The 26,729-nt window shown below is 33.8% G+C and overlaps 1 protein-coding gene across 3 annotated transcripts in view; it reads right to left on the bottom strand.

The window, feature by feature from the left end:
- The window catches only part of Glut1 (Glucose transporter 1), a 46,654-nt gene extending 20,285 nt beyond the window's left edge, over positions 1-26,369 (bottom strand). For all 3 annotated transcript variants that reach the window (XM_085205704.1, XM_085205703.1, XM_085205702.1), the window contains exons 1-2: positions 26,068-26,369; positions 742-802 (exon numbers count right to left, since the gene is read on the bottom strand). The gene's annotated coding sequence lies outside the window, so the exon portion shown is untranslated. The remainder of the gene's footprint in view (positions 1-741; positions 803-26,067) is intronic.
- Positions 26,370-26,729: the final 360 nt, after the last annotated feature.

Raw genomic sequence — 26,729 nt, forward strand, 5'->3', positions numbered from 1 at the left:
TCGTAGTATACGTACAGCCAATGAGGTCAAAGCTGAGCTTTGCATTTGTGTGTGTTCTTACGAGTATAGAGTGTATGTGTAACGTCACTAGTCGTCTTAATATAACGGAATGATTAATTATTAATTCAAACGAAACGTCAGAGGAGAGTTAAAATTATGAGGGCATCTCATCATCATCATCTTTCAGAGAGAGGCATAAAAGTAAATCAATTATGTATACTTATAATAATCTATACTTATAATAAATCTGTAGAAAAGTCGTTTCTGTACATTGAAAATATTTAAAAAAAAATAGCCAGGGTGTTAAAGGATAACTAACAGAATCCATTTCCAGTATTTTTGGTCTGTTTGTCTGTTTATCTGTTTATGTGAACACGTATCGCGTAAAAAGTACACAACCAATTTAAGCAACTTTTATACATAAAAATTATAAGTAACTCAGAGAAGGTTTTAGTTTTTATTTCATTGTAATCGCTTCACTCTATCAAAAGATATAAATATTTAAATTTTTAAAAAGTTCATATTTGAGATAGTAGAAATAGACACATGTAACGCTATTTATTGTCAACAAATGGTAGGTACTAAAGTATCTTGATAAAGCATAAAACGTACTGTTGAATTAAGCATTAATTTCATCAGGAGGACTTTTAAACGTTCTATTTCTTTAGTACAACATAAATCCTCGGGCCTAGCCGCGGGCAAACCGCTTGTATACAATAAATATTTAAATGATTTTATTACCTTTAGTCTAGTTATTGTCATTTGACTACAATCGATGGCAGTCTAATCGACGACATTGTGCCTGCAACAAAAATAAATAACAAATTGTTACTTAAAAATATAGCACATTAATTAATTCAATATAGATAAAAATATTAATATTCTCTCATATAGGTTTAAAGAATAATATAATTAATAGAGTGGCGAGAAATGTAGGACGGAAATATTATTTCCGACGCTGGCTGCTTTTCTATTTTATCGTAACATTGCCCACATACTACCAGTGGAGTAAATTGTTAGAACTAATATACCTGAACATGTCGCTTGCATAACGCTAAAGAAATATATTGATAGTTACGATATTACTATTAGATTTTCATTTTTATAATTAAAAGGAAAAAAATACTTCTGCTTTTTCGGTTCTGTAAGTAGAAAGTGATTTTAATACCACAGTTGTGGGTTCTCTCGTTATCTCAATGCTAGATGCTTATAATTAAAGGCAAGCATCTATTACATAATTAAAAACCTTATAAAATTATACAAAGTGTGATTTAATTCACAGTAAGTACATGAGACCGAAAATAGAGAAAAATATGAACAAGACCACATTTTTTTGTTCTCATTTTAAGAGCTGAGTCACTAAGAAACAAGACCACTTAAAAATTTAAAATTCAAAGTTAATGAAAAATCACATATTATTATCAGAAGAACCACATCAGTTTTTGTATTATTATTAGCACATGTACATGTAAATCAAGTCGTAATATTTTCGTCATGTATTTGCCTTTGAGAAAGATATAACATAACGTAAAGAATACTAATATTAATTAGCAGTACGATCACAGGTATTAATTAATGGGAACATTATATCGGCAGGTAATTAATCCCACATAGGTACATATGCGTCCCGCAAACTGATTGAGTACAATCACTCATTTATCAAATATAAACTCAAAGTAAGCCCGAACTGATATAAACGCGATCCTTAACTTGATGACAAATTATGAAAATTTTGATATATTTTAAATCTTAATAACAGGTATAATAAAGTGTATTTTGTATTGTAGGCTTTCGTTTTTGAGCCGATTTGATAGCGCATTAGATCAACCGGTACTGATGACGCGTTTCTGTCACCGCCGTTATCTGGACCAGTTTTTATCGAAATATTTGCGTTTTTACACGCGTTTTACGCACGAACGGCAAAACGCGCGTTTGCAGTTATGACGTAAAAGTCAAATCGCGCGTCTAACTCGTCTTCTATACAATCCCTTAGGAATCTACTTAAATAATCAAAGAGGATAGTTTGTTTAAATGCGTGACGCATTATTTTATTGTAAACTTTAAACAAATTCTGTTATAACTACAAATAAAAACAAAAAATATTTGGAAAAAATATAAAATATCTACTAAATAATTTTCCCACAATGGTTATTCTCGTCTGTTGATATTACAAATTATATTAATTAGGCAACAATTTATAATTGTCCATTTTTTACAAAAAAAAATATATTTATAAAAAGCATAAAAAATAGAAGAAAATCAAATTATTGAGGTTTTTATAAAAATATGTGAAGCAATATCGTGATTGCATTATGTTATAAAGTTTCAATATCGAGCTCACAAAATGAAAACAATAAAATAAAAAGCAGCTTTAACAAGATAATATGTTAATATACTCGTATAGTGTTTCATCTGATACTACAACGAGGTTTATTGTAGCACATAAATGGAAGCGAAAAATTGGCTTCACATTTAAAGGAAAAACATGTTTATTTTAAATTATGTAAAGAAAATTATATAATAATACACTTTATATATACAGTTTCCGTGAGGTATATAGGATACCTTACATATCAGGGTAGGCAGAGGGAACCTAGTGTTAAGACACTCTCTCCCCCACTTTCCGCCGAACTTTTCGAGGTATTGCGTGTTAAGAGGCGAAGCTCAACGTCGGGCTTTTCCCTTAGTGCTAGAGCGATGAAAATACTAATAAATAATTCCCCCGAGTGGGGATCGAACCCATAACTGTCGCGTTATAGTCACACCATTTGTGTCTCGACAAATACACGTCGCTGTTATTATATCACAGTTGTTGGTACTTGGTACTCTAACTTACCGGTACTCTATGTAAAATATACTTTTTATAGAGCCGGATAAACCTAATGGGTCGAGATGAGCAAAAAGCAGTTTATTTTACGTGCAGAATATTTTATGACTAAGTTGTTGTTTCATTTCATCTATATATATAAAATCGAAAGGTCACTCACTCATCTCGAAATCTCAGAAACTACAAGTGCTAGGAATCTGAAATTTTGCATAGGAGTTACTTATAGGACGTAGGTGCTCGCTAAGACGGGAATTTGCAATATTCTATTTCTAAGGGGTTGTTTTTGGGGTGGAAACTTTGTATGAAACTTCGTTACTACAAATGCTAGGAGTCTCAAATTTTGCATAGACATCACTAGGACGTAGTCATGGAGACAGAAATTAATAATAACATAGTTCACGCGGGTGAAACCGCTAGCGGGCCGCTAGTATTGTATATTAATGTTGTTTAATATAGACAATATACGTTAATAGATACTTATTGTAATAATTATTTTAATTTTGCTAAACATATTTAAGCATAAGCATTAAAATAAGTTACTTATTGAAATCTGTATAATAATTGAGAAAAGAAATTTTAATTTTATTTTACACTATAATTATTAATTTTTAAATTTTATAAACCTAAAAATTCTAAATTAAAAAGAATTCTGAATGTGAAATTCTGAAAGTACACAGGTATACATTTCATTTATAAATATTTAATAACAAAAAAATATTCTTACTTACTTGTTATTAAAAAATATGACTGCCATAGATATCTGAACGCCAGATAGAATTTAAACTAAAAGCAACCACAAATGAAAATATAACCAACTATCGGTATTTATTTCGTGGACAGGACCCGAGAGGACAGGGCGAGTGCTCTCGACCAGAGCGGCAGAAGGACAGTGGCTGTTCCAACGAGCCCTACTGGGACCGCGCATGCGAGGTGCTCACTTCGTGCAGCTTTAAGTAAGTATGCATGGAAATCAGGTACTATTGAGATATTAATCAAACTATGACCGTTTTAGCATCTTAAATATAAGTTCTTGTATATTTTGGAATGCTATCTTATTTTTTTCATTGTGAAATCATTTTGAAAATTTTTAGGTTATTTATCTTTCTTAATTTTATTATTATTAATAATTTTAAATACTTGAAAATAGTATTAAAATATATATATTTTAATACAAGTTAAACAAAAAAGATGTCTTCATATACAGATGCATGTATATTTAATACATTTTAATAATATAAAATCAGTAAATTATTATTATTATTATAATACAAGGCATCTAATATAAATCTTAAGAGTAACTCAAATATTTACAATCATTTTTTATTCCGCATGACGTGACGATAGTTTCAGGTATCTACAGTGGACATGCATTTTTTACATGTTTGCCGAGGTCGGTACGATCGTGCTACGAGCGAGGCCGCTACGAGGCTACGGGGCGCTACGTGCTCTACCGCCTCTAACAAATCGCGAAACGTACAACTAGTATTTTTTTATTTCAATATTCTATTTGCAATAAATCCGCAATACGATACTATTTCACGATATTATATTCATATTTGTGCTTAAACCTGTAACTCATGAACTCCAGCTTCAAGATTGGACGCTATGATGAAGAAGTTTGCTTATTAAATATTAAATCTTGAATATTTAGAATTTAGAACGAAAAAGTATTAATAACTCATTATATAACAGAAAAATAGGTGCTTTTCATTTTAATACAGAATAGATATAGGTCAGGTGAGCATGAGGAAACTTAATGTTTACTCTTCCGCAAGTACTTAACAGTTTAAAGTATGGAAAACTAAATATACTGTAAAGTATTGCGTTAGACATTCCAAGCGAACAGTCAGTACTATCGCTATATAAACATTTATATTATTAGTGGGGAATTTCAGTTATTTGACAAGTTACGGAAATTATTGCCCTCGTCTAATCAATATTCCATCATTGCTGCAGCTGCAGTGCACTTGCGTCATCGAGTTTGTTACTTATTTTTATAATTCATTTCCTTTCAATGGATTCTGTTTCAATGGATTCTTTTTGAAAGGTCCCAGATTTGTTTTTTATTCGATCATTTTGTCAATATACTGTTGAGTACGTCTTTGAGTGCGACGTCGTCGGACGAATGGTTTTTATACTTTTTCTTTTTTATTTAGTTTTTCAATAATAATTGATTTTACTGTACACGCATACAAGTAATAAATATACTTGATATACACATAATTATACGTTATCGATAGTATATCTGTTTGTTTTCGAAACTTCGTATATGTTTACTGAACGATATGTGACACAGTTGATATAATTGCTGCTCGATTACACGGCTACTACCTATGAACACAGTTATAGCTGAGATATAAATTGAAATTGTAATGCAATATATATAATGTGACGGTTGTGGGTTCGATCCCCAAGTTCCCTGAAGTGAAATATTTAATTACGTTTATATTTCCATTTCTTCGCTCTGGTGTCAGTCAAGGCAAAGCGTGGCGTTGAGTTCTGCCACCGGCAATTCGGCAGAAAGTGTCCTTAATGTACCTCTCTGTACACATACACATGCAATGCCTTTTTCCTTTTTTATTGTTAGCATAGTGGTTGAAAAATTGCAATTCTGAATGTATAGGTCCTCTGACATCATTTTCAGGATCCTTTTCACAATAGACACCTCAACAATAGTATGGAAATTGAAAAATATCGAACATGTACCGTCGAATTCAAAACCACATTCTCTGGATAACACTTCGAAGTTCAAAACATGTTAGTGCCAGTCCAAGTGAAGTCACAAAACTGTGTTGAAAAATGTTAAGTTACAGATATTACAAAATATCTATATAGCAATTAATCAAAGAAAACTTTTTCTGTCACTGGTTTTATTCTTAATTTTTTTTCTCACTTTAATAATTGCATTGTTGTCCAAAAGCCCACTCGGTGGAGCGTTTTTATTTAAAAAATGGTAATTTTGTCGGTATCTACTACACAGTTTGTGAAATCTCTGAATTCACCAAGTTCTATTAATAGGCGCAACTGCGGATGATAAATCTATACTAATATAATAAAGCGGAAGAGTTTGTTTGTTTGTTTGTTTGTTTGAACGCTAAGATCTCTGGATCTACTGGATCGATTTACTTTATCTTTGTTTTGTATGAAAGCTGCATTCTTCAGAAGTGCTATAGACTATATAACATTACATTACACATATATACTAATAAATTAAAATACTTTCTAATTTGACATGCAATTTATTCTGCCATGTTAATAACAACCGTCGTCGCTACGCGACCGCGTTCGTTACCGCGTCATTTTGATATTCATCCTTATGAAAATAAATATAATATTCACTATTAGCATTTCATCTAGATTGAAATTATATTTGTATAGAAATTATATTCTTATATTTCAAGCAGGCGTAGCCGCGTCCAGGTCCGCTAGTAGAATATATAATACTCTTCAATATGCTCAATGAAAGAACTTTAATAATAACTTAATAAACATTTTTTTTTTAAACAATGAAAATTAGAAAAATCTCCTCACTGGATTACCTCATCTCTAACTTGCCATTTGTGCAATGAGCGCATCAAAGACAAAAAGGAGACAGGAGAAGAATATTTGAACGAACAAAAAGCTATTAACGGAATTACGCAATCATATCAAAGGTGCAAGCAAAATGAACAAAAGTTTTTTCATTTACATTGTGGGCTGCGAGCAGCGCGAGGCCGCCCGTGGCCGGCGCCGCGCTACAGACCACCAAAGGGGATTGTTTAATTTAATTAACGAGAATTTAGTGTCGAAGCCCATTTCCGATAATGAACGGCGTCAGATATTGAAGTTCAATCCTATTGAATTCCCGACACGTATTAGAACCACACCAATACAAATACTCAATACTACAATTTACATATTATAATGCAATACGTAGAATTCGAGGCAGTCGTAATACAATGTATATTGGGCCCCGTAACTATATTTAACATTTGAAATGTAATATTTTAATCAAAATTTTGCGGATTGGTTGAATATATTTAGATATATATACACACAAGTTATATTAAATTTACATAGATTTTATAAAATATTGAAAGCGTAATTAAATGTTTATTTATTTCTGTTGTGCGTATTGAACAACTAGCGAACTCACTGCAGTGATCAGAGTTCTGTTGACAAAAAGAAATATGTGTTCGCTGATGAATGTTGTTGTTGCTATGTTAACGTTTTAATTTAGTTGTGTCAATAAGAAATAAACTAGGACGGGTATTCGCCTATTTTTCTTGATTTAGTAGTATATATATTTTAAAAGTGAAGATTTTCCACTACATTTTTCCGATGTTTCACAAATTATGAGGCGGAAGAAACGAAGGCTTAGACATATCATTCAATTAGTAAGATTAAAAGGAAAAGTTAATAACGTTTACCTACATATCAGTGCATACAAAGCCCGTGATGTGTAAGCTGGACGTAAGCAAATTCTTCTACAAGGAACATTGCTTCCTCATAATAAAAATAAAATATTAAGATTTAAACACTTGACGTTGCTACCAGTGCAAAAGGTATAGTTACGTCAAACTAGGGATGCGCCGTGCCTCGGGCCGGTTGACAAAAAGCAGTATTAACAAGTTCAAACCAAGCTAGGGATGCGCCGCGCGTCAAACCGTCGTCGTCACACCTCCACTACCTGTGTAAACTCGTACAAATGCAAAGCTCGGCTTAGACCTCGCGGACTGTATGTACGTAAACAATTTTATTTTAGAGTGAATCGCAATAAGTTTTGTTAGCGACAAACATAATACTTTTAAAATATATACTAGAGATTATGATCCGCTCTACACTGCTGTCCGATTTTTCATTAATTTAAGTCAATTTTTGTAGATTGTTAGGTAGAGATCTATTAACATTATTGAACTGTTTATTTATACAAATGTTATTTATATTTCCTGTTGATTGTAACTGGCAGAAATTGTCCCCGAATTTATCTTTCACCTGTTTTAGCAAATGAAAATAGATCCATCCTTCAATCTCAATTCTCTTCTCTCCTAAGCGGAATGAACGATCATACCTAAATTCTTCTTATTTTCTTAGAAAAGAAAAATACTGTTTTGAGCGTCGCTCTATATGCAATGTTTATATATAATTGACAGCAAAGTAGAAAATGGAGAGTCTTAATTAACTCTACTATATACTTACTTCTCTGTGTGACGTTAAGAATTCAATTTCTCAACACATTAAATATTTAGCGAACATGATATCCACATTCTCTTAATAAACCTAGTGTATTGTACCTAGTGCTCTATATGCGTCTGCCATAGTGATGTATAAATTGTTAAATCTCACTCACGCCAGAATATCTGATGAACGGTTGTTGACCATTCATTCCATTGAAGCGTCATCTAAATAACAGTATCTATTTACATAAATTATACTTTTATAATGAGTTTTAAATAGGATAAATTTAATATATCAACTATAGCCGGGACCTAAGTATTTTATTGTACGTAATTGCTATTAGTTCGATTCCGCTTGAGGTTTTTTTCTCACACGTGATAGAGAAATTAGAGGGAACATATTTTTCGTAGTTATGACAATCCATTATCTACTTTACGTCCAATCTGAGTATATTGGAAATCACGCCAAATCGCTTGTCTTTCGAGCGGAAACATAAAAACAATTCTTTCTCCAGAGTGGGAATGGAACCCACAACTCTCTGCTTACGAATGAGACCAGCAACGCACCTGTCCGCTGGTGCTACACGGGGTCGTGGGCGGCGGTAATCATTTACCATCAGGTGACCGGTACGCTCGACTGCCTTTTCTATTCCATAAAACAAAACAATTCTTAAAATTAATTTACCCATAAGAAAATGCAGACAGCCATTTCAACTAATTACATGTATGTAACTTTAAAAACGTATTCATTTTAAATGTACTATGTTTTATAAAAGAAATTCGTAAAGTTAATAAAATAGTTATTATGTGGACATCCATGATTTTTAACAAAATATGTGGCCAGTAGTGATGCAGAGGCGCAGGTAAGCGACTGCGAGAAGTGCGTGGGTTCGGTTGCCACTCGAGGAAATGAAATATTCAATATTTTTATTTTCTCGCTTTGGTAACGGGACAAAGTGCTACGTAGCATTTCGCTACGTAGCATTTCGCTACTCAATACACAATGCCTCAAAAATTCAGCTGAAAGTGGGGAACGGAAGTGTCTTAATGGGAACGGTGCCTAATTTGTTAAGTGCGGGATACAGCGTGATGCTAAAAAATATTTTTAATAAAATATAAAAACAAAAGAATTATCTTTATTTTTGTTTTATCTGTGTATACGCTTTTACGTTGATTATTTAAAATCTACGTACTGGGATAAAATTGAGAGCGGTTCGCGTCCATTGTATTGATGGAGATCTAATTTAAAATCTAGTGCATATTTCATCATCATACAATCGCGCAAAAACTATTCAACGGATTTAGATGGGATTTGACATTCGATTAGTTTACAATCTGAAATAAAAAAATATTTTTTTGTGTTTTAAAACAAAGCCTGATGAGTACCTACATACCTATTGGTTAATTTTAAAACACACATTCTGTTTTAATTTTGAAATTGTAATACGTTGTAAGGGTTAAAGAATTTTATAGTAAAAGTTATAATCCCCCACCTTTTAAGGAAAAAGGGAACTCTTATAAGATCACTTTGTTATCCGTCCGTCTATCTGTCTGTCTGCCTTTAGCTCCAGAACGCTTGGAGATATCGAGTTGATATTCAAACCACATACTCAGATCTACGGTCCCTTGATTTCCTAAAAAAACATATTTCTACATTTACAAATAAAGATATGGCCGTTTATGTAGCAAAAAACAAACATAAAGGGAATCAAATAAATTTAAATAATAAATAATATGGTACTTCCGGTTGACGTAGAATTATGAAATTTGACAGCTAGCATAGTAGTAGTAGTAGTACTAGCTCAGGAAAAAAACTGAAAACTATACATTTGTTGTTATCCTTAAAAATAATAGCCTTAAAAGGGGGGGGGAGGAAATTTTGGTATTAAAGGCCCTACTTCAAGTGAAATATCAGATGAAAGGGCTCTGGCTAAGCTAAGTTTCAATATCAGAAAAAGCTCGATATCTCTAATTTTTATACGGAACCCTCAATAGGTGAGCCCGACTAGCGCTTGTTTCTTTTAGTTTCACGCTTTGTTTCGCACACAGTAGGAAAAGCAGAGTGAACTAACTATCAAGAAACTCTGATCTACACCTTTCACCGGAATTAAAGAAATTAATTGTTGAATGAAACCAGAACGAGGAAAAAAAAATAGTTTTCCCGAGCGGAGATCAAGCCCAAAAACATCATTTTCAGTCAAGCGGGGTACCACTGCGCCATCATTAAATTAGGCAACACACAGAACTTCCATCAGGTCATCTTTACTTACTGTTTAATTACAGCATATACTTTTATTAAATTAGCGAATCAATTTTACATTTTTAAATATAAATTATTATAAAAAAAAGATACATTTAAAAATATATAAAAAACCACTCTTCCGAGGGCGGGACAAGGGTCCAACCCATCGGTGGCTAGGGCTCCAGAGAGAGGAACCTCCGCATAATACGTGCCGTCTCAAGTAATACTGCCTTCTGTTTCCGGTTCTTGATCCAACAGCTAAGCGATAGCCTCTTAAGGTGTTGGTCGAGGCTTTTCGCTATTAGACCGTTAACCGAAACCACTATCGGCACAATGATAGTCGCATTGACATCCCACATGGCGGTAATCTCATGGGCTAGGTCCAAATATTTAGATTGTTTTTCTTTTTCGGCCTTCACGAGATTTTCATCATGTGGGATAGTAACGTCAACAATCACTGCGCGGCGCGCCACTCGGTCTACTAGTACTATATCAGGTCTATTGGCAACAATATACCTGTCAGTAATAATAGACCGATCCCAGTAGAGCAAAGCACAGCTATTTTCAAGAACTGACATGGGATTGTACCTGTAGTAAGGCACCTCCAATTCTACAAGGCCATATTGAAGAGCAAGTTGCTGGTGTATTATCTTGGCTACTTGATTGTGTCTTTGCAAATACTCACCATTAGCAAGATGAGAACAACCAGTGACAATATGTCTGAGGAACTCCCCAGGTCGATGACACGCCCGGCAGATGTCGATAGTGCCATCTTTCATAATATGTCTCTGGTAGTTCCGTGTCTTGATAACTTCGTCCATAATTGCACAGACAAAACCTTCAGTTTCTCCGAAAAGATCCCCCAACTGTAACCAAGATAATGATGTAGCAGTATCCACGTCCTGGCCCACTAGGGCTCTATGGAATCTACCATGCAGCTCCTTGCTCTTCCATACAGCCATGCGATCAGAAGTAGTAAATACTACAGGCCGACGCCAGTTCTCTTTGCCCAAGGAAAGAGGAGTAAGGCCTTTGTCAACTGTTACCACATCCTTGTGCATATCCACGTCAATCTTGAGAAAATATTCTCTAAGACTGCATACCTCGTGGTTATGGAGGTTCTTGACATTCAAAAGCCACGACCTCCACACTTACGCGGGATATACAGTCTCATTACAGACGAACGCGGATGGTGCATTCGGTATGTCGTCAACAATTTACGTATTTGGCGATCTACGGAGTCTAACTCAGTCTGCGTCCATCTTACAATGCCAAAAGTATAGGCTAAAAGCGGCATAACCCAACCGTTGAAAGCACGCACCTTGTTGCCACCAGATAAAAGGCTGCCAAGCACTTTTTTCAGGCGACTAAAGAAACGCTCCTTCACCAATTGCTTTATGCTCCGCTCATCAATACCCAATGCTTCAGACATTCCAAGATATTTATAAGTCTCACCTTCACCAAGAGTTCTGAAGGAAACAGAATCTGAAATGCAAATATTATCAGATCTTATCACACTCCCCCGCACTACATGCATGCTAGCACATTTATCGACGCCAAATTCCATTCTTATATCACTACTAAAAGTTTGAGTTACCTTTAGTAGCCGCATAAGATCAGAACGTTTTGACGCAAATAATTTCAGATCATCCATGTACAGCAAGTGAGATATGACCTTACCCCCCCGGCGAAGACGAAAGCCTAAACCTGAATCCTCTAACAAAGTGCTAAGAGGATTCAGAGCTAGGCAAAACCATAAAGGACTCAGACTGTCACCCTGAAATATACCCCTCTTTATCCTTATCGGTTCAGACGTTGCAGGAATATCACACTCCCTTAGATGACGAAGGACAGTGACCCATTGTCCAATTAATAATTAATTAATTATTTAATTAATTATTACAGGGATTCTTCTCGATTATAATTATCAATAATAATTTCTCTATAAATTTAATGTTAGTATTTTTTAACCTCGTGTTATAATTATTTGTAACTCATCAAAAAATGAAGTTCAATGAAGGAAAATAAATATTTTAAAATTAATATTTGCCCATAATAGGAAAATAATTTTCTGAATTAACTTTGCCTCTTTGATACTGAAAAATATTAAGAGCTCAATTTGTCTTTACATATCTATTATAGGTAATATGTGCCATTTTATTTCTTTATATAGTAAAATAAGATTTTTATGATTCATGCAATAAAGAGGTTTCTTTTAGATTTTTCTTAATTATCAGCAATCGATATTAACAGATAGTTTTATTATTAATTTCTTTGCTATCTTCCAATTTTCTAAATAGTTTAGTTAAGTAAGTACAATTGTGGGTGTAATAATAATATAGCACCATAGGAGCCCAGTGTCACACTCGGTTCCTAGCAAGTGGCGAACAGTGTATTTGCACTTCACTCACAGAAAACCAGATTCGCGCAGTTGTTTCATATTTAACTGATTGTACTTCTGCCGTCAACATGATGATGTAGGTACAAAAGCTTTATTCATTGGAACTATCTTTGTTTAAACGGGAAATATTTATATGATTGTTTTTTATTGTGCTAAATAAAAAAATGTATGTGATTTCTTTTATTTAAACTGAAATATAGAGGCTATTTTGATTATTAAAATCATGTATGTAGGTACAAAAAACTCGACCTTGACTTCGTAGTGTTGGTAAATTGACAAATCCACGCCAATGATTTTTTGGCGTTCGTGTTAAACTTGTTACACGAATATATACAGTTTTTTTTATCTCTGGTTTTTTGCGGGTTAGGCGAAAATATCCCTTTACTTCGTTTAGATACTATTTTCCACGCTACATTTGACTTTTTACTGAGAAAAAGCGTGAAATAAGGGAAAATATAAAAATATCACCAGGCAGATAGAAACTAGAGTTGAAACACTCCGTTCCTCACTTTCCACCAAATTTTTCGAGGCATTGCGTGTTGAGTGGCGTAACTCAACGCCAGGCATTTACTGTGTTGCCAGGGCTAAGAAATGGAAATATTACGTGTTACATGTGCCCCGGCCCCAAGACGGCCTCAAAAGTTGAAAAATAATATATTCCACTTATTTATTAGTGCGTAAAGACTATGTAGGTACAGTTGTAGGATGATGTATAATGCAATACGGACTGGCCCTCCTCGCCTCGGTCGTAGGTCTGTGCAGTTCACACGCCGTGTCAAAGGGTTCTCGACTAGAGGCACGTTCAGTATGCACATCTCAGCATTGTTGTCATTGTTCAAACTTCAGTTATATACCACTTTTATAAATATTTCGTTGAAAAATAAATATGTTAAATAAATTTGAAGGCAATTCAATTTATTAATATAATAATAGCCATTTTGTAGACCAAATTAAATTGCTCGGAAATAATTCATTTATTTTTCGTTGAAAATGGTCATTAGTTATTACAATTGAAGAAAATGTATCACAGTCGATTAAACTTAAAAAAATAAAAATTAAATAGTTATTAATAGAGCCTAGTAAATTAAATTTATTAACGAGATTAGTCGTAACTAAATTTGAATTACAGATTAATTATGTAGACTATTTTATTAACTGCATATATCTAAAAGATTAGGCGTTGTGAAATTCATAAAATTTAATATAGTGGCATGACCGCTGATTGCGAAAGCAAAATTAAATCCCCGCATGCACTTCCTCATAACAAAGCTAATATATCCTAAATAAAAATATGTAAAATAAACAAAAAAATATATATCACAAAACTCGACTGCATAAAAAACTAAATAAGTCCCATTCTATTACATTTTTGTCAAAATAACAATAAAAATCTTTTTTTTTTACTAACTGGAGGATTGTTAAGCAAGCGAAAGCGATCGAATTGACATATATATGATGATTATATTAAAATTGGACGTCTTTAGACAGTATTGAATGATACGTACCTAGTGCCACAAGATTTAGATTTAGATTTCAAGATTTTATTACAAGTCTACATTTTATCAACTTTAAAAAACGTTTATTTTTCCGTATTTCAAACGAATCTTCAGTCTATAATACAGCGGCTTAAGCTATGAGCCCTTTGACGACTTAAAGTCCTCTATAGTACGAGAAACAGAATGTCTAACAGTGCAATATGTTTAAAATCTGTCTTTTATGACATTAAAAATGTATTTACCGTTCCTATAGTTCAAAGTAGCGTCTAGTCTATAATACGACGGTAAACATTCTAAGCCGGACTAGAAACTCTGGTAATATGATAGAAGAGTATTATACCGCTCTATAACGTTATAGATACACACGGCCGTTCTCAACGAGCTTAGCAGGTTCTCTCGTAACCGTGTGCAGATTGGACGAACCTGGCTTATAATTATATTGTACGCTAGTTCTGAAATCAGATTTTCAATGCAATAAAGCACATGTTGTGGCTCGCTTAGATCGTTAGCCGAGTTAGATCAGATAGTGCTTCAATCTGCAAGCTTTTGGTATAAAATCTGTGAGCTGAAAATCAAAAAGGTTTATCAAACGGATTTATTTAATGTTTTGTTTCATATTTTTCATCATCATCATCATTATCATCAGCCCGTCCTCGTCCATTGCTGGACATGAGCCTCTCCAATGGCACACCACTGAGCTCGATCTTCAGCTCTTCGCATCCAGCCGTTGCCCACCACTTTGCGAATATCGTCACCCTATCTAGTTGGAGGACGTCCTACATTACGCTTTACTAACTTCGAATAACAGTATACCATAACAGTTGGTCGTCACTGTTACTACAATCGCGTAATTAGAGCACACTATTGAAATGCAGAAGTGTATCAAAATATATACTACAGGTATATTTATAACAATAACCATCCAAATTAGCAAGAATTCTTGTTAAAACAACTTTAAGCTGTTATAATATTGTAATCCACTACATAAAATGAAAAATGATAGAAACCTAACAATCATTTTTCAATACCTATTAAACAATACCCCATGTGATGTACTTCGTTTACATACATTTTTTATTTTGACAAAATGGCTACTGGTTGTCGATGTTATGAATTTTGATTACTGTTATGTCACACTTGCAAGGTTAAGTCGAATCGATCGTCGTAAGAATATATAAATATAATCTTAATTGATTCAAATCTTTGTTTTCGCAAGTATTACACATTTTAGTTGAAACTATTCCACCCTATTAGTTGTGTATGTACGTTTACAGTAGTCGTGGTCACACTTGGTGGTAGACCGAGCTTACCCTTTCTGGTTACCACCTGGTGGTGGTACTGGTATGAAGTTGATGATATAGTCAGCTTATTCTGCATGGATCTAGGGCAGTACGCGAAACAATTAGGACATCATTGGCGGTAGTTTGATATTATCTATATATATAAAAGGACTTGTCCTCACTGACTGAGGTAAGACGCACGCACAGCCCTAACCGCTGTGCGTAGAAACTTGAAATTTGGACAGATGTTTTCTTTCGTAATCTGAACATCCACTAAGAAGGGATTTTGAAAAATTTTAACCCTAAAGGGGTGAAATAGGGGTTCAAAGTTTGTATGGAAAAAAATTTAAATCGGCACCGATTTTTATAAAATTTGAAATTTAGATTTTTAAAAGTATTTAATTGAACACGTGTTTCATCGTTTTCTAGAATTCTCCCCCTAAGGGTGCAAATAAGGGGTTGAAAGTTTGTATGGAAAAATCTTTAAATGGCCACCGATTTTTATAAAATTTAAAACTTAGACTCTTAAAAGTATTTAATTGAACACATGTTCCATGGTTTTCTAGAATTATGCCCCTAAGGGCGCAAATAAGGGGTTGAAAGTTTATATGGACAAATCTTTAAATCGCTACCGATTTTTATAAAATTAGAAATTTAGACTCTTAAAAATATTTCTTTGAACATGTGTTTCATGGTTTTCTAGAATTACCCCCTAAGGGCGCAAATAAGGGGTTGAAAGTTTTTATGGAAAAATCTTTAAATCGCTACCGATTTTTATAAAATTAGAAATTTAGACTCTTAAAAATATTTCTTTGAACATGTGTTTCATGGTTTTCTAGAATTCACCCCCTAAGTGAGCTAGCGAAGCTGCGCGCGTCCGCTAGTAATTATATAAACTGGCAGACGGAAACGGACGGACGGCACTTCAGTCTACCTTTTTTATATATCTTCCTACTTAACCTTTGATGCGCGAGTGTAATATCTTGGCCGGTCTTTTCTCTTGCTTTCAGGGTCGACCTTATAAAAAACTAACAGTAAGCTTACTAAGCTCTAATTCCGAAAGAGTATGTTTATTTATTTAAATACATAATAAAAAAAATCTTTATACCGATTTTGACAGAACCCGACGAGTTTAGAAATTATCTTTAATCTATGTATGTTTTCATGCCATATTTTAATAAGCGTATAAGTAACTTGTAGTTATTCAAAACAAGGGCTAAGTTGCTTAGTTTGTAAGAACATAATGTAATTCTTGTCGCAAAACTCGCCCCAGCACTTTAATACTAGTTCATGTCTCCCACCCAGGCATGGCTTTAATTTACAGCGCAACCTTCTAAAATGGCGGATCAGCCTCTTATGAACATCCTTCACTTATTATATGCAGTTATTTTATAACCGTCATCTTGATTAATGATTTTATAACTGAAAACATTATCACAAATAATTATATGTGAATTTTTAAATAATTGTTTTAATCAATTAGATAAAAGAGTCTTTTTACGCCTGAAGCATTAACTTATATAAGTGAACAGGTGCAAAATGACTTTACGTTCAAAAAATTAAATATGTAAGTGTATTTTAAATAAAACTATTTGACCTTGACATTGATTTTTACTGAAGCAAAAGTCCACCGTCGTGGAAAGCATCTTACCAGCCTTAGTGACGTTACGGATATAGTATTTCTGATATCTAGACATATTTGAAAAATGCTATGTCAGATTTGGATAATTTTAGTTCTAGATATATATTTTTTATATGACATATGTCGGAAATAAAAAGGCGTAATAGATATTAAAAATAAACGAGTAGAACCTCCGACCATGTCCTGGCCTTTGGTTTTACTCGAAATACTTAATTAAACAAATAAGTAAATCTAAGACAAATAAATGAACCAAATAATAACTGGAAACATAGTAAATTACAAGGAAAATAATAACAACATTATCTTATTCTTTAAATGATGGCTTGGAGCAGTGCCTGGGACTTGTGACCCCAGGAGTAGGCTTAAGGGATCCCTTTCCGATATATCAACACTCGCCTTTCACTGCTCCAGTCCAGTATAATTACAAATAGGTCTTAACCACATTCATAATTAAAATAGTCGAGGTTAACCAGCGGTGGAGCACGAGTAGTGCTCCGAGCCGTGGCAGAGCCTCGACTGAGCGTACAACACCCGCACGGAATTTTATAAATTAACAATGACATTGACAACGGTGACGCGCCCAAAGTGGCGCCACCGGAAGCTGACAAATACAGAACCATCAATTCAATAATTACAGCATTTTATTAACTCTTAAATGTTAATTCTAATTTTACTCCTTAAAACATCTTTTGTAATTAATTAACTAATTATGAATTTATTCTTAATATTGAAATAAATTATCACCAGCCGACACATACAATATATTAAAGTCATAATTAAAAGGTATGTACACGATTATTGGTAGATCGATAGACAAACTGATACGGGTGACAAGAAACAATTTTTAACTATTTTTATTCCATAACGCACGGTCCGGAAATTTACCCTTTTTGACGTATTGGCCATTCAAAAAGGTTTATCTAAATACCACATGGACGCCATAAAATGCTCCTAAAAGAATTTATGTTGTGTATTTATATATTTCTGAAAATTATTCATATTTTTGTATTCTTAGATGCCGCCCAAGCCGCTTAAATGTTGTTCTTTGTTTATTAGGTGACAAAGTTTAAAAAGGTTAACATTTTGTCACCAGCTGTAATTTTTAAAATTTTACCCAAAAAAACTTACTAAATAAGTACAATGATAGGATTCTGGACATGTTTTTTAAATTATTAATATTATAATTTAGTGAGTGCCGGCCCTCTAATTGTTCATAATGGAGTATTATAATAAGTAATAATGAAAACATACAATATTTATTAATATAACTAATTAATAATTATTATTAAACAAACGATACAAGGAAAGACACACGCTAGGAGACACATTGTAAGTTTTTTTACTCAGCCAGAATCAAACAAAAACCTGTCAAAACAAAAAAGATTCGAAAGAAGAGTTGTTATAACTCTTCTTTCGTTTCTACTACACTACTAGTACTAAAATACTAAAGTAGTTAAATATATGAACTAGATATTCTATTAATTAAAAAAAATGCTCTTATTTAATTCGATTTATTAAAATCGCAACCAATCCACTAAAAGTGGATTTTAGTTAAAGCATGTTTTTTCTAAATTTCACAAATTTTATAACCCATTTTTAGCGTCCATGATTTTTTTTTAATTAAATATTTGCTCTTAATCACTTCAACCATATTTCAATTTAGTTTATTAATATACACTAACGGCCCACGCCTGTTCCGTCTGGCCGCGTTCTGTTTTATCGTACAATAGTAATTAAATTAATTTCGTTTATTTTCATCATTGTTGAATTGAGAGTAAATATTGGAAATTCGCTCAGTTTTTCCACAATACCTATCGGAAAAATGAAATGGATGAAAAATGCCATTTTAAATGACTTTTTGTCTTTTGCGTGTGTATAATCTTCAAAAAGGTTTATTTTTGTGTATTTATTTTTATGGATGTTTGTATTTTTTAATAGATAATATTTATTCACATATCTTGAAAGGGAAGAAAAACGGGAAACATTATAAAATTAGGAAGGCAAAAAATCTATCTATTCATTTTCGCTAAGAAAATTTTTTTTAAACTTGAAACTTGCGGGTTCGATTCCCACTCGAGGAAATGTATAATATTTTTATTCAGAATATACTTTTATTAAATTTGTGAATCAATTTTACATTTTTAAATATTTTTATTATTATTAATATTTAATGCGAAATAAGTTCCAGTGTTCCCTCTGCTTTTGCTCTATTATGCGAGATACAACGTAAAGTTAGTTTACAACGTAAAATTACACCTTTTTTAAACTTTTACTTAAAGTTTTTGCAATAAAATAAGTGTGTGTAATGATTGCATGGTACCTTTACTTGTACTGTTTTATTTGCGTCATCCGTTGATTATTATCATCATTTTTTGTATGCCGTTGCCGGCTTATACATATCCATCACATATTGAAAGAAAATTGAAAAACGCAAGTACCAATAATCATGGAACATATTTGAAGATAAAAATGTATTTGTATTTTATTTTCATTACTTTCACCTACAAAGCCTGCACAAATTTTAATTTTTACATCACAATTCTAATATCTATATATATAAAATCGAAAGGTCACTCACTCATCACGAAATCTCTGAAACTACAAGTGCTAGGAATCTCAAATTTTGCATAGGAGTTACTTATAGGACGTAGGTGCTCGCTAAGACAGGAATTTGCAATATTCGACTTCTAAGGGGTTGTTTTTGGGGTTGAAAGTTTGTATGAAACTTCGTTACTACAAATGCTAGGAGTCTCAAATTTGCATAGACGTCACTATGACGTAGTCATGGAATTGGAAAATTAATAATAACATAGTTCACGCGGGTGAAACCGCGAGCGGGCCGCTAGTAATTAATAAATAAAAACACATATTTTCAACTTCACTCGGTTTCGCAGTAAAATTATTAAAGTAGTTTTGATATATAAAACGGTATTTAGACATCACATTTCAACAGACAAAAACTAAGAAATTATGGGTATGTAGATACTATTTAGTAGCCGTTTTGTATGTTATAGATATAAATTAAATTATGTCGATGTGTGAAAAAATAATATATACATATATTTCTTTAAGCATGTTCGCCAATTATGTCAGTATGTGTTTTTTTAAACCTTTATTTTGTTCAAATAAACCACCGAGTTATCCATCGAATAGTCGCTAATCGAGTATTTTAAAAATTAATTTTAATTAAATGAGCTTCACGCTGTAACCCGCACACAGCAGGTTAGTCAGAGGGAACCTAGTGTTAAGACACTCCGTTCAACACTTTCCGCCGAATCGAGCCATTGCATTTTGAGTGGCAGAACTCAACGCCGGGCTATAGCCTGGGCGCCATAGCGAAGAAATTAAAATATCCATACCTATATTATAAATTCGAAAGTAACTCTGTCTGTCTGTCTGTCTTTTACGCAATCAGGGCCAAACCGCTGATTTAATTGTGATAAAATACTCATATAGAAATATTTGAGGGTCTCGGGATGAACATAGGATACTTTTTTTTCTCATATTTGTAATATTTTCGATATATACCCATGTATTAAAATACTTATTAATTTGACATGTAATTTATTCCGCCATGTTAATAACAACCGTCGTTGCTAAGCAACGATTTGCAAAGTTTGTTGTTATAAAACGTCACCCAAAATGAGCTTGCTTAACGCATCTCTCTATTGAAAACTGAAAATAATTTCATAAATATTCGTATAGTTCAAGCGGGTGTAGCCACGTTCGGGTCCACTAGTTAATATATAATAATTCATTCCTCCAAATAGCGACCCGCTTGCGGCGTCGCTCGCGAAATTACGGAAATTATTTTTATATATATTGCATGTCTGTAGTGCACTTATAGAAACTACTAATATGAAAACTTTAATACTTTGAATTACATTATCGTAAGTTCCATGAGGATTTTTGATTGTTATGGAAATAATAAAGTATAACTTTTAGTTATACTTTATACATTACCTAGTGTGTTGTTCCGTAGAGCGCGCGGCTCTCAATATCGAGACAAGTTTTACTACTGGTTTGGATAATTAAAATATTTTACACCTTCTTAAACAATATCCATACGCTATCTCACGTTTATATACCATATATTGTAAATAATCTCACGTCCGCACATGTGATCTCACGTCCACATATGTGAACTCCTCCTGTGAAGTAACTATTTAAATAAAATATACTAATTTTAGTTACAGTACCAGTACCATATAATATGAGAGTTACGTACTTATATCCTCAAAGAATGAAAGTCCTCTGTGTGCTCAGAGAAACTGAATACCTCGAAGTTGCGCTACATCAATTTGTGGGAGACCATACAGTGAAAGGTATATGTACTATTCATTGCTATGAAAGGTGGACCAACTATATGCAACAAAAGACCAGTAGTTAGCCCATCTAAACTCTGTCCTCTTGAACAACACCTTCGAGTTCTTAAATCCAAGAAACTTTTACAAACTATTATGTTGTTCAGTGATATTTCATAGATATTTAATTTTCAAAAGTAACGTTTATTAATATAATTAAAAAGGAAGAAGTATTTTTAAGTTTATTTATAATTTTATTAGAAAGAAACGTTGCCTGACTGGAACTAGCGGTATTAATACCAAATTTTGACCCCGCACGCAGTACAATTGCATTTCATTATCTATTCAAGGTTTTTTTACTCTATTACGGGTACTCCGCCCCAGAAGGCTCGAGGGGGTTAGGTGGGACTCATGAACCGGTCGAAGCAGGCCATCCACACTATCCACTAAAACCTTACGGTGCTGCTCCTCGACCGCCACAGGAGCTACGGGAGGATCTACTCTGGATTGGTCACAAGTAATCCCTGGACAACCACTTGATGAATCGAGATAAAAGGTGATCGTGTTAGAAATAAAATGGCTACAACAAGTTGATTTATTATTTACTAAACTTATTTTTAGACGACTTCTGTTCGTTACTACAGGTAGTATTTGTAAATAAAATTTAAATATATCAATATACATTAGGTCAGTTGGTCACGGCAAACGAAATGGAGAACCGAGTATATTAACAATAGGCCCCGTTTGCCTATCCTGTTACATGCGGGATACAGCGTGAAGCTGAGAGAAATGAATATAAGAAAAAAGATATATAAGATAAGAAAAGATATACATTAGAAAAACCTAACTAGAATTGACGATACGACAGTACTATTATTAAATTGTTGTTTTATTTTGTCCCATAATTTTTAAATTAACATCAATTTTAAAGTACGTTGTGAATTATAATAAAATATGAAAACTAAACATATTTTTAGAGTTAATTTAAATTATATTAACATGTTCACGAACGACACAGGCACACAATCAGCGACGTCCCCGTTGCAATTGCTGCAATTGCTGGGTTCTATTTTAATGCAGAACTACAAGTATAATGTGCATAATGTTCATAGTAGGCAGAGTGCTCCAGTACGTGCTCAGCGCGCCTACTGCAACCCAAGTCTACTCACTAAAACAATGTAAACAAGCACTTTACACACCAATGACTACTACATTCGAGTGTCGAGTTTTTGTCGAAGAATTTCTTCGAAAACAAAAAAATCGTTCTGTCGTGCACTTGAAATGTTTCGAAAGATGCACAGGAACTCATTTTGTTCAACAAAATAAGAAGAAACGGCATCAGTCTTTGAGAATTTCCACCGTCAAAGCATTTAAGCAGCTTAAAATGACGGGCAAACTTATTAAAATTTTATTTTTTTCAAAACGTCTCTCTTCATATTAATCTCTTATTTAAATATCATCAGATATGTACTACTCTATTTTATTATATTCAAAAATATATTTGAGGCGGTCGTGGCGCAGCGGCACAAGGGTGTGACTGTAACGCAACGGTTGTGGGTTCGATCCCTATACTTACCCATATTTCCATTTCTTCGCTCTGGTGTTGAGGCAAAGTGTTGAGTTCTGCCACTCAATAAAAATGAGAAACGGAATGTTTTAACAATAGGTTCCCTCTGCCTACATATGATACAGTTTGAAGCTGAAAAATATAGAAAATTTGTATAAATGTTCAAACCAAAAATTAAACTTTTCTGACAGATAAGAGATTTTTTGAAAATGAAACGTAGACATTTTTTATTGTAGATGGATGAGAAGCGAATTTAAATCACGGGAAACGACTGGACGGACTTAAATAGATCTTTTATTATGCAGCTTCCAATCAACGCAATTAAAAGTTTTTAAACCGATGTTCCCAACTGTGAATAGTGGTAGAGACAGACGAAAAATAATTAAAATAATTATACTTTTTTTTCTCATATATGTTAGTTATTATAATTTAGATCTCTTGAATATTTTTTTTATAATATCTGATGTAAAAAATGGGCCGCCTGCTCTTTGGATTCAAACAGAGTGTATTAAGAGTTAAGAAAGCAGTTACTGAGAAAATTGTGTGTAATAATGTGGTTGTCAATTTTTATTATGCTTATATGTATATAATCGTATGTATTAGAAATTATATTGTACGTTAATTCTATGAAAATATGTAAAAATATTTTTTTTTATATAAATTGTTTATAATCGACGATACGTCGTATAAATGTCAACCTTTAAATAATAACCGAAAAATTGACGTTTTTGTGCTTTACCATTATCTGACGTCAATAACGTCACTAAGGGTGACGGCTGCTAAAATACGAGTATGGTGACTTTAAAATTTTATATAAATAGTACAATTTTATTATGACGCTATGTGACACTTGATTGACTTTGTGGAGAGTTTGTTAAAGAAGTCACTCACTTGTTATTGTATACACATGTTACTTTTTACAAAGTGTCTGAAGTCTAGTTCAATCTTTGCTTTCCTCGATAGCCTTTGATACATTAGGTTCACCCAACCAATACATAATGTCTCTAAAAGAGTGGAAAATGGCGAACGTAATAGCAGTATTTTCTTCTTTTCTTCTGTGTCTGCAAATGCAGGGGAAACTCAATAATGAATAAATTGAAGTTTATGTTTATACAGTCAACTAAAGAAAATTTTGTATTAGACACATTTAAAGAATTTTATAATAAAATATTTTCTTAATAGGAAGGCGTTAACAATCCATTAAATAGAAAGCAACATCGGTTTTAGAGTATACCTCAAAAGCATTGTCTCTGAGCGGATGGAAGGAAGACTGCCGTCATTAGATCCTCTTTGCCTATCCTACAAAAGGAAAGCAAGTTACGTGATAGTAAAGCGCGTATGAGCTTGTGAAAGTTGTGCTTTATTTACATGTTTACCCTATTAACCTAATTTAGACTATTTTCACATAATGTATTTTATTCAAAATATCTATACCAATTATGTAGGTATATTAGATTCCCGAGGTTTAGCCTTACAAATCGAGCGCATTTTCGATATTATATAACTTACTAAATTATTGTCCTTTTTACCATTTAAGTGGACTCATGGGGGTTCATTAGTTATAATTATCATATTTTTGGAAAAATATTTTTTTATAAAATTTGAAGAAAGATGGTAATTTAGCTATACATTAATTGTAGCTTAAGAAACTAAGGTTGGTTCGCGAATTTTAGCGATTTAGCGAATTCTGTGTCATATTTATCAATTTAAACAAAAATATTATTGTGAAAGTCTCTGTGTCGGAACAAAAACTGGACTCATGGCTCAAAATGAGTGCGCTCTCGTATAAGTTTCCACATATCGTAAAAGTTAACTTATTCGGTTTGATTCTTGAAATATAATTTAAAAATAAATAGGCCATAATTAGTATCTACTATATAGAACAATGGTAACTCCCCATAATTCAATTAATTTGGCAGTCAATACTATTAGAAATTTAAAATAGTATACAAGTTTACATTATTTAAAATTTTAATTAGTAATGTAGATAGTTTTAAAATTTCCTTCGTAATATAATTATGAAATGCGGAATTACGCTGTCGTACGAAAGCGTAAATCTGAATTTCACGTTAAACTAATGTACCTACGTCATATTTAATTGTTTATGAAAAACAAAAACTTGGATAGGACTACTATTAAAAACATGAGTTTACAGTACCTACAATCACTTCAAGTGTATTACATTTTTAATTATAAGTACTTTTGTTATGTATACATGCAACTAGGTCATGCAGATATCTTCGTGTTTTATATGGAATTTTGAAAATGCTATCGTACTCAGGCTTATTATACTATATAAAACAAATTGTTTATTGGTATTATTAATAACATAATAAAAATTGACTTTTTGGATTGATTTGAATAAACATTTATGTATCTTTTAATTTGATTAATAAATTAATACCTATTAACATATTATTTATAAAAAAACTTAATGAACACGTGCTTTTTTTAAAGGTTTCATGGCGAACGGTAATTATAAAGGGCCACTGAAGGGCTACAAGCATTCGCACTGCCTCATAAAATTGATTGTTTTCAGTTTCTTTCTAGTTTAATGGGTGAAGGTCGCTTTTATTGATTTTCCCTTCCAGGGTTTTTTCTACGTAGAACGTAAACATAATCATTAGTAATTATTTAGATTTGACATTCGCTATTTGTTATTAAATAATTCGCAATCAAATGACAACGCTACAGCACACGCAAAGCATAAACGAAAATTTATCGAAAATAATACATGACGAGTTCAGGTCGAAATTGTAGGTAATTCATAAGCCTCTTACTTCGATTCGATCCGCCATACATTTTAAATGAGATACTAATGTTCGAAGTGTATAATCTTGCGTATTTCTCCTTGGCTCGACTTATCCAATGTCTTCATTATTGAACATAAGAAGAAGACAGCTAAGAAGTCGAAATCCTCGCTGATACAATTTATTAACAAGTTTTTCATATCGACGGACATCTTCCGTCTCTTTCTGCATGTCTTCTTCTCTCTTTCTACTTTCAGTGACTTTTGCGATATCGACGGCCGCACTTACATAAACGAATCTATGTCACAGAAGCGGGCGAAAATACTGCAATACCCAACACATGTCCGCTATTAACCGCAGTACGTGGTACCGTGGCCCGCGGCCCGGAGTGGCGGTACTCACCTGACGGTGGTGCCTATGACAGTCGCTCCTGCAGCTCCCGAGCGGTGGTCGCCCCTCCTCATCCACCTGAGCCCTGCGCTTAGCTCGAGCTCATCGCAGGCCCGCGGCCACCCCCGATCGATGCTTGCGGCGCGATCTGGACACACATGGAGGAACGACCCAGACCCGGCGGCGGCGCGAGGGGCGTGTGCTTGCTTCGAGGCCGCCGAGCGCGACCGCGGCACTCGCGCGTTTAGTGCTGCTCTACGTCGGTCGATGCGGTGGCGGAGGAGACTCGCGCATGACTACAGCGGGACTCGGGGCCCGGCCGACCGACCGCCCGCCCCTTCCCGCCCCGCCCCGCCCCGCCCGCACGCGCGCACCGGCGCACCGCGCGCGATCGATAGCGCGAGGCGCGCGCTGCGGTGCGTCCGACACCAAACTCACACAAACACAAAACACCCTTTATTTCAATGATGACGTGAAACGGCGACGTCACCCCTGTATACACGCGCACGCGCACGCGCCACCCAGCGCATGCGCCTGTTCAAGTACTCAGGTGTTACATTTTGGAGTAAATATGATTAATATTTTCAACAAATATGTGTAAATATTACCACTTTTTCCACGAAAGTAATTGTAAAAGTAGGTGGACTCTGCAAATATTTACTATGCTTTAGTAC

Source organism: Heliconius melpomene, chromosome 21 (genome assembly GCF_056956725.1).
Source record: "Heliconius melpomene rosina isolate 202511_hmr_F chromosome 21, ASM5695672v1, whole genome shotgun sequence".
Classification (NCBI taxonomy): Eukaryota; Metazoa; Arthropoda; class Insecta; order Lepidoptera; family Nymphalidae; genus Heliconius; species Heliconius melpomene.